The 10,523-nt window shown below is 38.8% G+C and overlaps 2 long non-coding RNA genes across 2 annotated transcripts; one reads left to right on the forward strand and one right to left on the reverse strand.

Moving 5' to 3' along the window:
• Window positions 1-1,786: 1,786 nt before the first annotated feature.
• Window positions 1,787-4,179, reverse strand: LOC117951009. The gene is made up of 3 exons (XR_004658023.1): window positions 4,001-4,179; window positions 3,094-3,173; window positions 1,787-2,359 (listed from the first exon to the last, which is right to left on the reverse strand). It is a non-coding gene; the product is annotated as an uncharacterized LOC117951009 (long non-coding RNA).
• LOC117951008 lies at window positions 2,769-4,175 on the forward strand. The gene is made up of 3 exons (XR_004658022.1): window positions 2,769-2,842; window positions 3,106-3,186; window positions 4,026-4,175. It is a non-coding gene; the product is annotated as an uncharacterized LOC117951008 (long non-coding RNA).
• Window positions 4,180-10,523: the final 6,344 nt, after the last annotated feature.

A 10,523-nucleotide genomic window follows, 5' to 3' on the forward strand; every position in this document is an offset into this window, starting at 1 on the left:
AGAACAGACTGCACTTTCTCTGGAGAGCAAGGTGCTAAGACGTAGCGTTTCCAGACACAGTAATACAGTACACATATTCAGTCAGCCGGTATGAGGAAAATAATGTGTTTTTCGAAAATTAAAGAGTGTCAACATGTTCTACTAGAAACCCAAAGTACAAGTATGAACCTGAAAATGAGCATAATATGGGGCCTTTAATGTCTTTGTCAATTTGTTTGCCTGTAATCAGACTGAAAGCCATGACTTTGCCCATGTAGGGCAATCTGGGTTAGGCTCCAGTCCCGACAACCCTGAACATGACTAAGTTGGTGTATGGAAAGGACGAAGAAGAGTTGAAAGATTCCTGTCGGAATGGAAATGCCTGCATAACTCAGTCAAACTGAACTTCAGGACGATGCTGCTACCTCTTTGCCGGCCGAGTGAAGAGTTGTTGGCCTGACTTCTTCTCTGAGCCCAGAACAAACATTGGAATGGCCAGCAAATCGGGTCCCCTCTATCCCTGGTATTTTCTGAAAAGCAATAATGAGCGTTTAACAATTTGGCAGCTTATCTAAGGGCCTGATTGTTAAATGAATGCTCCTTTTGTTTCCTGGCCTTTGCAGTGATGCCTTGGCAGAATAATGTGTGCATAAATGTGTGGTCTTGTGAATGTTGTGGATTGACCTACATTGGGAACTATACTATGAAAAATGAATGAAGTGTTATTCAAATATTTCCCCAGTGCTCATTACTGAGTTTACAATGATCTACTCATAAGTAAAAGGTGTTTCTCATAGTATCATCACTCATTAGTACTTCCATGGATCTCTTACTTTTTTAATTTCCAAAGACATCACTATTTTTCAGTATTTTTTATAGATGAGTTGTAGGTTTGTGTAGCATTTTGTACAAGTGATTTTTAGAAGTGTCAAAATCTGTATTTCTGCTTGATTTTGGCACTCTAATATTGATGCACCGTCAAATCGGCATTGTTCCAAGGTTAATAAACACACCACGGTTCAAATTTCATGTTGACAAATCCGCCCAGCTGACGTGTGCTTGAGCAAAAATGTTTGTGGGCAAACGAGAAAAGCAGATTTGCATGATAACTTGTAAAACTTCTTAAAACATGGACAATGTATGTTATTACACCTGCTGTTTGAGATGCGTGTATAACTTTGCAGGCGTTTTTCTTGATGCTGAGCATTTTGGCCTCTGTCTTCGGGATGAAACAGCCGACCCATATGGTCTCTGGTGATTGTTTGTGGAACACTGAGCTAATCTGACGCTCCAGAAGTTGCGCACACTGATGCGTCTCGGCGCTCTCCTGTCTGGTGTGTATTAATCCAATCAGAGCAGGCCGGGCGAATCCGGAACGTTTCGTGCGTGCCTTTACGTCTTTTAACGTTTCTTTTAAGCACAGTTCGTTGGAAGTTTTGCTGAGAAATGTCTGTCGGAAGATGAATATGATGATAGGAGAGTCTATAGTTCGCTTTACGCTGTTCGCCCTCCTAGTTGCTGTTCTTTGGCACGTTGGCCGCTCCTTCTCCCAATCCTCTTCCACCGGACAGGCTCTCAAATCCAAATCATTGGACCTCGCTATTGGTGGTATTTCATTGCTTTTGACTGTCTCGGTCTTGCAGCAAATGGGGTTTGAACTTGCGGTAACGTTGTGACTGCTTGGCTTGACTGCTTGGCTTGGCTTGACTATTGGAGACGTTTGTCCGTTGATGTCCATCGGGCTGCTGTTGTGAAACATGTCACGGATGAACTCTTGCAGTATTCCAGCGTCATCCCCGTCCACCTCTTTACACGCATCACTCACCAAATAAATCCTCTCTTTACCACCGATCAAAGCTATACTCTTCTGAAAGTCCCTCTCTTCTTCGGGCAGCGTATCTTCTAAAGCTGCGTCTTCCATTCTCGCGCAATTACGTCTGCACGAATCCGTTTGATTTACAATGAGCCGTCAAGTCATTCACTACTAAATCCCTATCCTGTCATCAGGAACACTAGTAGGGAGGGTGGGGGGTGATAAAGATACAGCGTCGATTTCTATTGGCTGGTCAGTTTGGTGGGCGGGACTGCCAAGACCACATGCACGAAAAATGGGCTTGTTTTAAGCTAAGGAAGTTCAACTTTAATTGATAACTAAACACAAAAACAGGGATTTGCAATAAACTGCCATTAATCAAGATCATAAAACAGCAGTAACATGGGCTTCAAGAATGAAGATTTTTTCAAAAGGAATTTCTCAAATGATCCAAGAGATTGGGGTGGACTGTAGATGATGAAATCAGGGTGTGCAGGTCACTCTCTTTATTCCCACAATTCTCATCGAAAAGAGTCCTGCCTTCCCTCCAATGTTGTAGATTCCTGACTTCTCAAAGAAAACAGGAAACAAAGAGAGGACAGTCATAAGCACGTAATTCAACACAAGAGCTTTACTTGTCTAACCTGCTTTTTCTACATAATTGTTGAAAATGGTTTCAGCGATGCTTGACTTCTTGGTGAGATCAAAAATGCCTTTCACCCTTAAACTCCCCACAACATCAGCAGTCTGTTGAGCTTCTGAGACTCTAATCCTTTAATCCACCCATGCCTTCATTTTAAGTTCATGAATTTAAATTGAATAGGTTCCAAAATCAACCAACTTCAGTTGCTAACTCTGTGTGGGATTGACTTATTGTTTACTATTGAATGAATGATAAACAGGAAAGTCTGATCAAAGCAAATAAAGAGGTTTTGGCCTTTGACCTTTAGACTTCCTGAACTTTGATTAGCTCAGCGTTGTGTTTATTGTTTGACAGAATCTCCATGCACTTGCTTCATCGTGTCATTACCATCCATCTGACTGACAAGGGTAACTGCTTCCACGTGTATTTCCTGTCTTAAATGCAAATTAAACACAGATATTCATTTTACTATTTTTTCATCAATAATGATTTTATAATAACAACCAATAATCCTTCCAGACTACATGCACCATTTTCTTTTTACCACAAGGAAAAGCTGTTGCAACTCTCACTGAAATCAAAATGCATTTGACATTTTTAACAATTTGAAGGACACAGTTCACATGTCTATGCCTATAAAGTTATTTAACTTACTGACCTCTTTGTTCAGGGAAAGAAGGAGCTGAGGGTCAAGAAGCTCAATTGGACCACTAAGAAAGACATGGAGACCTAGACGAACTGCAAAAAAAAGGTTAAGTTCTCATATGAATTGCATTATAGAGAGCCATGGTGGCATATCCTCTTTGATTAGTTGCATCAATTGTAATTTGTTTCAGTTTGCATTTTAAATAAATGTTGAAAATAAAAATGTGCCAAAAAAGGCACAGACAACTGCTCTGACTGCTTATTTTCAGACCTGGGCTAAATAATGTTGCAATATAGGTTATATTGGACTGAATGATACATTTGTATCAACCTCTTGTCTCATTTTGTCTCTAAAATGCTGGAGAATGTTTCCCATTATTTCACGTTTCTATCGGCCGACTAATTGTTCAGTAATATGTTTGTAAATAAATTCATCTTTTAACTTTCAATTGATTTGAGTCACCAACAGCAACACAGCGTCATTAACCTTAAAAATAAATAGTTAGAATACATCAAAAGAAACACATATGATCATTTACAGGGTTTCAGTAGAGAGTTTCAGTTTCCCCTGATGAAGGTATGTGGGCAACTGTGAGAAACCTGCCAACGTCCACAGTTTCTATCTTTAAAGTTTCTGTATACCGGTTCAACAACATTTTTCTCTGCCTAATTGGTGAGGGTTGGGATTAAATAAAACTCGTAATAGTTTTGTCATGAAACACCCTGAAATGTATTTGTTTGCTGCCATCTTGTGGTTAAAAATTGCAACAGGAGGCTCACGATCAGATCAGACTAAACCAAACTAAATATTTGCTCATAGTACTAGGTCCAGGTCAACTTAACTTCAGTTGAGATAACATTTAATGCATTTCATCATGCTGTTTTGAGTTGAGTGAGGAAGTGTGGTAAAATCTCACAACCTGTGATTTTCTTGTCTGACACCAGATCCCTGAGAGAAGAAAGACGAGAAGCAGGCAGAAACGTTGGAGGCAAAACAGAGTCTATTGTATCAGCGGAGGGAGAGCGCCTTGTTCTTTGGACATTGAATTCTGTTATGTTGGTGTCATGTGGACTCTGCACTGGCACTGGCAACACTGTGGATACATTGAGAATAAGACAGGACATTTAATTAAGATTTTTCTTTGTTTCACAGTAATACAGTACAAATGTTAAATCTGATGTTTGTGTTGATGCAAAAATTATCTTGGCCTTGCTTCTTCTTCAGGCAAATAGACAGAAATGTGACCTGTTGTGAAGGAATGCTGTGAGAGATGATCCTCCGATGACCTGGAGGTGGCTCCTCTTCCCGACCCAGACTCCCCGCAGCAACCTGAGAAGTTTAAACCAGCAGAATACCAACACAGTATCTCTAATCTTATATTGGCGTGTCTGTAACATTAGAGATTTTGAGTTTTAAACTTCAGATGAGAAAAACACAACACACTGGTAAAAAGAAGGTTCTTGATGTCAAATCTGTTTTAGGGTGACAGTAAGCAGCTTTATTAAACCACTAAACCCACCCTATTATACACCTGGATATTATGATGTGATGTTCACTCTAGTCCAGACGTTTAGTCCCATGAAAGTTTTCCCACTTTTCTATACTTATCTTATCTTGCTTTTTGTGATTAACACTTCAAACCTTCATAAGAAGAGATATGTTAACTTGTTCTATTTCAGTCCAAGACGGGTTGGGCCACAGATAGTTATGATTGGCTGTAATTGGGATGTGTTGATAACTGCTGTTATTCTCAGTCAAGCAAAATATATATACATTACAAACAGCTGTTGAGTATTTTTGAGAGTATTTTCTCTTTAACGGTCTATAATCATCATTGCACTTTTAGAAACTCTTTGATTGGAATATAGTTAAACATAGTGAACAACAATGCAAATTACATGTACATAAGAGATATTATTACAAAAAATAACTTTTCTGGCGTTCATGCACAAAGTCAGTGTGGCACACAACACTGTCAAACAACAGAACAAAAGTTTGGAATTGTTTTGTAATTAATTTGACAGATTACAATTAAGTTCTTATTTTAAGTATAAATTGCTTACCAAGAAATATGGTTCCAAGAAGTGGTAAGAAAAGCAAGTGACCAAAACCAGTTATGGTCCACCTTTTTGACTGCAGAGCCCCAAAACAAGCTCTCCTCTTTGTCATAGTAGAAAGCTAAATGCAGCACTGGAGAAGGATCATTACAATGCTCCAGTTTTAAACAATGCACAATAGACCAGACATGAAACATTGGGTATTACATTTCAGCCAGTCTTTGTCTCTTCATAAAGGCTGGGGGAGTGGTGGTTCAATTTGGGGAAAGATACTAAAATATCATGTAGTTGATCTGTAATACTTACTTAATACAAAGACAACTTCTCATAAAAACCAGGAAAGAAAAACAGGGAACAAGATACAGTGAAAATGAGCAACAACAGAAAACATGAATTAAACACATGTAAGAATAATACAATATGCAGTGAAGAAACAACACCAGCTTAGATCCATGTCACTGACATTACGGATAACGTGAACTGTATGCAGTAGATTTAGAAAATTCACACAGACTTTAAAATGGGTTAGTTTGCATTGCTTTGAGTCCAAAAAATAAAAACGGTGCTTGTAGCGGGAGAGAGTTTGTTGACGAATGTGCCTTTGTTATCTGGGGCAAGCTCATTCAGCCAACAACAGAACAGGTTTTTAGAGTTGTTATGACACTTCTAAACAAATCCCTGAAATAAGAACGCCACACAGTGTGTTTACTGAGCGGTGTGTCTGGGTTTTAATTTTCTTTGTTTGTACAACACACTAATTGCGACCATTATCTAAGTTTGCACTAGTCTTAAAACATATGAAACTGATCAAGCAGGTAAAGTCAATTTTATTTATAGAGTCTTTAAAATCTGGCATTAAGAGGCTTTACAATCTGTGCAGTATACACCATCCTCCGTCCTTTTGATACCCTCAATTCAGAAGGAAAACTCTCCAAAAAACCCTCTGATTACATCAGATCCATTAATATAATCTTGCTAATTCTGTGATTGATCTGGCTAACAACAGTATTGCTATTAGGTTTGTTACTTTGTGCTGTGAAAAACCCAGACCTAACCTAACTTCTCTTCTTTGTCTACTTTCAAAACTTTGGAGGAATTTATTTTTATTTATTTGTTTTGTCGGGACAATGCAGCACACATTATTACAGTTTATTACATTCAAAGCCATAACAATATGTGTAGATGTGTTGCATAAAAGGTTTCTAGCCAATAGGCTAATTTGCAAGGCCTTTTTTTTTCTTAAGTAAACCAGATATAATACAGGCAGGCATCTAGCACAATACATTAAAACAGAGAAAACAGAGCATGTGTATGAATGTGTGTATGTGCACCTGCTCCTGCATTTATGGACCTTAGTCACTGGATACATGTTTGGTTATATTTCAGCCAGTCTTTAACCATTCTATTAAATGTTTTCAGTTAGATTTTTTTTTTTTTTTAGTTGGTAAATTTCTTTCCAAAAACGGGTCCCTTTCACTGAAAAACATGACCGGCTGGAAGTGGTTTTGCGCCCTTCTGCTATGCAGTTGCCACCCACTGCTCCCCTTGTGGCCACACTCCTTGCATTTGTCTCTGTCACTAAAGGACAGAATAGATTATTTGCGCATTTAAAAATCAATTTAAGAAAAGAGAACTTAATGAAGGTATCACAACATAAAAGGTTTAATTTCTGGACTATTTTCTGGATATATATATATATATATGTGTGTGTGTGTGTGTGTGTGTGTGTTTATATATGGGTTTGACTGTTGTCTGGGAGGCTTGGCCCCATACAGTAGCACAGTAGGATAAGTGAGAGAGTATCATGGCATGAAAAAACAGTGAAGCTGCCTTGTTTGGATAACTGTTATGTGTATTTTACGCTTTTTCATGTGGATTCTGTATAGGTTACTACATTTCTGTGTGTGTTCCAATGGGAATTTTCAGAATTTCTTCCAAAAAAATCCTCAGAGGATGATTAAGCTCAGTTACAGGTTAATCCCCTTTATGAGTTATACAGGTAAATTGGTGAGTTAAAGCAAACACCAAGAAATAGGCCTTGTTTTACAAAGGGTCAAATGCATTTTATGTATCCCTCTAAATCACTGTTGTTAGGTTTTCCAAACCTTGATGTATTGTTATGAGATTGTAAATTTATTTTTCTCTTCAGAATAATCTTTCACAGTAAATGTGATTTCTCCAGATATATTTTCGACATTTTTGAGTAGTTAGACAGTTAAAAGTAGGCTACACATTGATTTGAAACATCTGTATTTGGGATTTCCCCCCTGATGATGACTATATGTGTACACAAATAAGTTGTATTACTCAAAACGTGATGATATTTGATGACAGTTTTATTATGCTGTTTTACTTTGTGTGATGTATTGGTTGAAACCATAACTCACTGTCAGATTTTTCCATTCATTCTCCAAAGTAGATAGTTAGACAAAATGGAAATATTATGTCTGCAACAATATTTTTAGTCAGTTATCCAGTTACTTAAACACCCTGCAACATTCATTTGGTTTTTCTATTTAAAAACATTGTTTCTATGTGTGTTTATGTTTACCATAGTTTATGTAAAGGGAGGTTTTCATTACATTGATTACACAATACTATCACATACTTTACTGCCTTCCTTAAATGATTACACAGGATTAAAATAGACTAAATAAAATGTTACCAAACTGTTTTACAGTGAATAGCTGCAAGAAGTAGATCAGTGGTAATGAATAAAATGTTCATGAATCAAATGTTTTCCAGCCAAATGGTAGTTGCTCCTTCAGTTTCATCAATTTAACGAGCAGTTAAATTACCTGTAGATGGCAGGATTGTATAATAGTTACTGTATACTATATACTTGTTAGCAGTCTTGAACAGACTCTCGCCCACTAGGTGGCAGAATCCACCTAATGAGAGGGATATTTTTACTTGTGTCCTTTAATTCTTGCCCAGTCCCTGGTACTGCCACCCAGGAAGCATCATGTCCTGCATGTTATCAAATACAACAGCAATACCACAATGTACAGTGCACCGTAGAACTCTACTGATGCCAGAGAGGAACAAAATATTCACTCAGTATATCAAAACAAGACAAGTTCCGTTGAGAGAGGAAATGATGAATATGACGAATAGGAGGATGTTGGATGCTCAGTGTCTGGGCCAACTCATCTTGTTTGCAGTGTCATTACTACGCGATGACACGTCACTCGCAGAGAACGTATTGGGTGTGTGTATGTGGACACCACAGATTCATGTGTTAAAGCTTTGGGACATGGTTTAGCTGGTTGGGTTGTTGATTTGTACACTGATCCTAAATCATTTATCTGAATCATAAATGATTCAAACTGCACAGAGGGCCCCGGAATTCCCTTCAAAAGGCTGGCTCTTAATTTAACAGTCAACCTTGAGCGTCAGTCACACGACGGCAGGCTGCCACAGTGAATGTAGCGGCTGCTTGGGGAAACTTAAGGCATGCAAATGGCTAGAAAAGGAATGACCGTGGTGGATTTGCACTTGTACTTTTGCTGGTGCTGCTTCTCTAAAGTCTTGAACCTTTGTGAAGATCATCCTATCCTCATTAGATGCACTTAGCCCAATGCGTCTAAGAACAGTCACCTCACCGTGCAAAAGGCCCTGTCACTCACTCACACGCACGCACGCACGCACACACACACACAAAGTTTGGAAACAGCAATTGTTTGTGTTGTTCTGTTTAGATTCACAGGGAGTCAGAGGTCACTTAGTCACAAGTTAACTCGTAGGTGCAGAGAATCACAGCCCTCTGGAGCACTGTTAACTAAAAGGAAAAAGAGAAAGCATAGAACAAGTGTCCTCCAGGAGCCCTGCTACTTTTTTCTATCCTTTCTCCAAGGCTGAGACGTTTACAAAGCCAAAGAAACGGACCACTGTTAGCATCTTTTCCAGCCCAGTGGGCCTGTACACAGAGGACTTGTCCACAGAGAGAAACGAGGGATAAGGGGGGATTGCACAGATGGTAACACCTTGAATACGTCAGGCTAAACCCACAGTGCATAAAAGGTCAGAGGTCACCAGAGTCGACAAGCTCCACAGACCCAAGTGGAAGATGAGGCGAGGTAATTAAGTTGGAATGGGCCTGTACGATCTTTCTCGCAAAATCATCATCACCAACTGTTATTTAGTACAATTGAGGGCAAGCTAAAATTTTCAATGTAGCCAAGATAACATAAAATAAACACACTGTATAATTTAGAATGCAATTTGCAAATGGAATGCATGTGCACATGTATAAATATTCTATGCAAAGACTGTAGAAATCATTAACAATTACGAGCAATCAACATACAGTATATACTAATAAATGCAAATGCAGGGGAATCTAGATAAAATTAGCATTTAAATAACTGAAAGCAAAGACATCCAAAATCATGAGTATTGAAAAACTGTGTTTTAAACTGCCCATGTGTTGGAAGATAACTTCATCTGAATGGATGTTGTAGAGTGTTCCAAGTGGTTGGTGCATTACTGAAGAATGTTGATTTTCCTAGTTCTGAATGAACCCTCGGGACCTTAAGTAAAAGCCGGTTAATAGTGGTTGTTTGATCAGGCCCTGGGTTCCACTCTAACAGAGTAGAATTATAAAGAGGGAGCTTACCGTTAATTAAAATACTGCAAAACACGCCTGTTGTCATCAAGTAGGATATGATTGTAACGTTGCATGACAACCTCATATTTTGATCTGACAGCTGTTAAGAGATCGCTGGATCAATGGCCCTGTTAAACAAAACACAAAGGATTTCAACTTCCAAACCGAGAAGCCACTGCAAAAAACAAAAAAAAAACGTCAGCAAGTTTTAAGATGCCAGGCATGTGTCATAACGGATCCCACGTAACTGTAAGGCAAGTCCCGCCCTATGAAGCAGGCCGACTAGTTGGGGTTAGGCATTGACCTTGAGTGGTCAAGGTTAGGATAGCCAATTGGTCAAGGTATAGAACCTGAACAAATTGGGTTAACTTACCTAGCGTAAGCATGGACAACTGGCCAATAGTAGTGTGTGAATGCTATTGAAGGGCGGGTCTTGCTGCCAGCACGCCTTTAGACACCTGCACGTCTTAAGAGATCAGCATGTCTTTAGATGTTTTCTTTTCACAGTAACACAGTGTTTTTTATATAATATAAAAAAAGACAATGGTACAGGGAGTATTTTTTCCAATTTGCACAGAAAAATACAGCTTAAATTTTCAGTTCATAAAAGTAAATGACCAACCATCATGTGGCAATGTTGTCTATAGTGCTCCTCAGGAGATGAGAAGTCTTGTTTGCTTTTAAGTACTTTCCCCATTCCCCTTAAACCGACACTGCCATTGATTTCCTTGACCAAACGAAACAGACAACACAGAGAGCGGCCACAGTGCTTCAGT

This window comes from Etheostoma cragini, chromosome 9 (assembly GCF_013103735.1).
Source record: "Etheostoma cragini isolate CJK2018 chromosome 9, CSU_Ecrag_1.0, whole genome shotgun sequence".
Taxonomy (NCBI): domain Eukaryota; kingdom Metazoa; phylum Chordata; class Actinopteri; order Perciformes; family Percidae; genus Etheostoma; species Etheostoma cragini.